A 4,133-nucleotide genomic window follows, 5' to 3' on the forward strand; every position below is an offset into this window, starting at 1 on the left:
AAGAAGACGAGCTGTTTGACTAAGAGGAATGTTCCCAGCCGTTAGTAGGGAGATGGGGTGGAAAGGCATTACTAGAAGAGGAATTTTGAGTGGTTTTTAAAATTAGGGGAGATCACATTATGAAGATGACCAAGATGAATTGAGGCAAATTTTTGTTTATAGTAAGATGAGTTAAGGATTGAAATAATATATCAAGGGAGGTCTTTAATAAATTTACAAATTCTTTGAAATTATTTAAGAAAAGTCCAGGTATACAACAGACAGGGAATATGCTACCTGGGCGACTGCCCTAAATGTGGATCAGAGGTGTTTGTTTTACTGATTGATTGATTGATTGATTGATCGATTGATTGATTGATTGATTGATTGATTGATTGATTGATTGATTGATTGATTGATTGATTGATTGATTGATTGATTGATTGATTGATTGATTGATTGATTGATTGATTGATTGAAAGTTTCCGAGTCATATGTTCAAGCATGCGCAAGGCGTCATGTGACATGTTGATACAATAATGACAATAATGACCACTGTAGGTGTCACTATTTTGAATTCAAACATGTGGACACACATGCGTAGTGTCGTACAGGTGCCGTATGTCTTTCTGCGATGGAATACCACGCCTCTAGCAGTTGATCAGACAAATTAGCAACGGTTAATGCTGGTATTGGGTGACAGTGGATTTGTCGACCCATAATGTTCCGTACGTGCTCAATGGGCGAAAGGTCTGGTGACCATAGAGGCCAAGGCAACTGGTAGACACTCTGTAGATCATGTTGTGTGACAACGGCGGTATGGGGACGAGCGTTACTCTGTTGGAAACACCCGCTTGAACACTGCGAATGAAGGGCCGGACAACAGTTTGTCACCAGTCTGACGAACAAATAAACTGTCAACATACTTGGGATAACGATGGGAGGGCTCAAGCTGTCAAAGGACATTGCTCTCCAGGCTATAACTCGTGGTGTAGGTCCAGTTCGTCGACACCACATGCAGCGTGGTTCCAAGCGCTCACCTGGCTCCCTCCTTACCACTGGCACCAAGACAGAATGGGCTCTCTCCTGAGAACAAAACCGATCTCCAGTCCGCTGTCCAATGAGTTCCAACTGGACACCACTGAAGTCGCAGGTGGCAGTGATTCGGAGTTAATGACATGATCGCTAAGGACGTCTGGCTTCGAACTGTTCCTGAGTTCGTTGTGTCACTCTGGTGCTCTAATGGCTGCAGTTCGATCGACCAAAGTAGCCTTCCCTCTCCGTAGGACCCGTGTGTGACCGAACTCTGGTCTTCTGGAGACAGCGCCTTCCCGTGACCATTGTTCACAACGCCGACGCACTGCCAAGTCCTTATGCAATATCGCCAAAAGAACATCCACCTCATAGCCCTATTACACAGTCTCGTTCAAGCTGATGCTGCCATCTTCCTCTCCTTAAAGGCATGTTTGTCCCACACCTACCTCAAAACGTTGTCCAATGCCCAGTAAGTGTACATCGCCTATTTAAAGCAAACCGAGTTTGTAAGGCCATCGTAACGCTACTAGCACCACACTTCGTCGACTAGCGCGCAGGTTTGAAAAGGTAGTGTTCCACATAGCTACCAACAACGTAAAGCAAGGAGGGTGCAGTTTAAGGAAGCGGAGAGTGTTATCAGTGGAATACTGTCTAGTAGGGATATTGACTAGAAGGTGATAGGGGATTTAAAGGAGGCTATAGAGTGGGTATGTCGGAAGCTTGGAGGAAGATTTCTAGATCCTACTGGATCGGTAGGAGAGAGAGATCTGCGCCCAGGTAGCCTGCAGTTAAACCTCACGTGTACGTATAAATTAGGCAATTTGTTTAGAAGGGTTATAGGGAGGTACATTGAGGGAAACGGGGTGGTCCAGTGTGCGGTGATATGGGTACAGGGATCTGGAATGGGATGACATAAAAATGTTAGTGTCGAACTGCAGAAGTATTGTGAAGGAAGGAATGGAATTAAATAGACATATAGATACCATACGTTGTATTAGGAGTTGAACATGGCTCAGAAATTATGTAATGGTTTCAGACATTTTCTCACGAACCTGAAGTATTTATCGTAGAGATAGGATATGAATGGTAGGAGGGCGGCATTCATTCTAGCGAAAGAAGAATTTGTAAGCTAAGAATAAGCTGAAGATAACAAACGGGAAATTCCAAGTATGAGGCTCTTTTCTAAAGATAATGGGCAACTTGATGCATTTGGAGTTTAAATACCAGCAATGGTGGCGCAGATGCTGATTCAGAATTATTTGGTAAGATAATGAGCTATGTGGGAAACGATATTGAAAGCAACGTGATTGTAGCGGGTGATACCAATTTACCAAATGTCAATTGGGAAAGTAATGCCAACGACAGGAGACATGGCCAATAAATGGCAAATAAGTTAATTTGGGAAGAACAAGTGAATCAGAAAGTGACGGAGCCAACTAGAGGGTGAATATTCTGGACGTGGTGCTAGTAAAACCATATGAGCTCTGTAGGGAAACCGAAGTAATAGATGATATTAGCGATCACGAAGCAGTTTTGGTCCTAGTTAAAAGTACATGTGATAGAAAGGAAGGGTGTAAAACTGGGACAATCAGGCAGTTCCATATGATTCATAAAACAGGCATGAGCAAGTTTTTAAGAAGTAATTATGATCGTTGGAAGAGGGAAAATAAAAAAATATAAACAGTCTGTGGGATGGGTTTAAAGCAATTGTTCAGGAATGTGAAAAGAGATATGTACCTTTAATGATGGTAAGGGATGGTAAGCAACCACTGTATTATAACAGTGATATAAAGAGGCTAAGAAGGAGGTGCAGGTTGAAAAGAAATAGAGTTAGAAAGGGCTGTACATGTAAGGAGAAATTGAAGGAACTTACTAGGAAATTGAATCTAGCAAAGAAGGCAGCTGAGGATAACATGATGGCAAGCATAATAAGCAGTCCTACAAATTTTAGTGAAAATAGAATGGGATATATAGGTACTATAAAGGGAAAGCAGGTTCCAAGGACATTCTAGGGATCATTAATGAACAAGCGGAGTGTGTATGTGAGAAACTTCCGAAGGCAGAATTATTCATTTAGCAGAATATAAAGTATCACTACTATCAACTAGCAATCAATACTGATCTGCATTTAGGACAGTCGCCAAGGCGGCAGATCCCCATCTGTTATTTTCCTATCCTTTTCTTAAATGATTTTAAAGAAATGGGAATTTTATTGAACATCCTCCTTGGTAAGTTATTCCGATCACTAACTCCCCTTCCTATACACGAATAATTGCCACAATTTGTACTCTTTAATCTCAACTTTATCTTCTTATTGTGAACTTTCGTACTTTTAGACACCGCTCAAACTTATTCATCTACTAATGTCATTCCACGCCATCTCTCCGTTGACAGCTCGGAACATACCACTTATTCGAGCACTCGTCTTTTTTCTCCCAAGTCTTCCGAGCCAGAATTTTGCAACTTTTTTGTAACGCTATTCCTTTTTTCGGAAATCAGCCAGAACAAATCGAGCCGCTTTTCTTTGGATTTTTCCAGTTCTTCAATCAAGTAATCCTGGTGAGGGTCCTATACACTGGAACATACTCTAGTTAGGGTCTTACTAGTGACTTATATGCCCTCTCTTTTACATCCTTACTACAACCCCTTAACACCCACATTATCATGTGCAGAGATCTGTACCCTTTATTTACAATCCCATACTGCAATGTCGGACCAACCCGTGACAGAGGTGGAGCAAGCCCCTAGCATTCCGTCGATTTCCAAAAATAAGTTTAATATTCTGGTTGTGCGATGCGCAACGTATCAGATATTAAGCTGTCAAGAACAGATAGCGGTGACTAATAGTAACGAAATATTGATATTAACCTATGACAACAATGACATTTACAATCAGATGGGATTTCTGGCTGGTTGATATAGTACCATATCTGAAATACCTATTTGACTATTGTTTGCATGAAGGAGCTATACCAAGTGAATGGAGATTTGCTATAGTAACCCCTATGCATAAAAGGAAGAGTGATAGACTTATATACATCTTCATGTTATGAATTTCAGCGTTCAGCCTGCAAGCCTCTGTGAATTTAATAATCGCCGCCACAATCCTCTATTTGTAA

The 4,133-nt window shown here is 41.4% G+C and overlaps 1 pseudogene; it reads right to left on the reverse strand.

The window, feature by feature from the left end:
- Positions 1–3,693: 3,693 nt before the first annotated feature.
- LOC136875150 (U2 spliceosomal RNA) lies at positions 3,694–3,872 on the reverse strand (annotated as a pseudogene).
- Between the last annotated feature and the right edge of the window lie 261 nt (positions 3,873–4,133).

Source organism: Anabrus simplex, chromosome 5 (genome assembly GCF_040414725.1).
Source record: "Anabrus simplex isolate iqAnaSimp1 chromosome 5, ASM4041472v1, whole genome shotgun sequence".
In the NCBI taxonomy this organism is placed as follows: domain Eukaryota; kingdom Metazoa; phylum Arthropoda; class Insecta; order Orthoptera; family Tettigoniidae; genus Anabrus; species Anabrus simplex.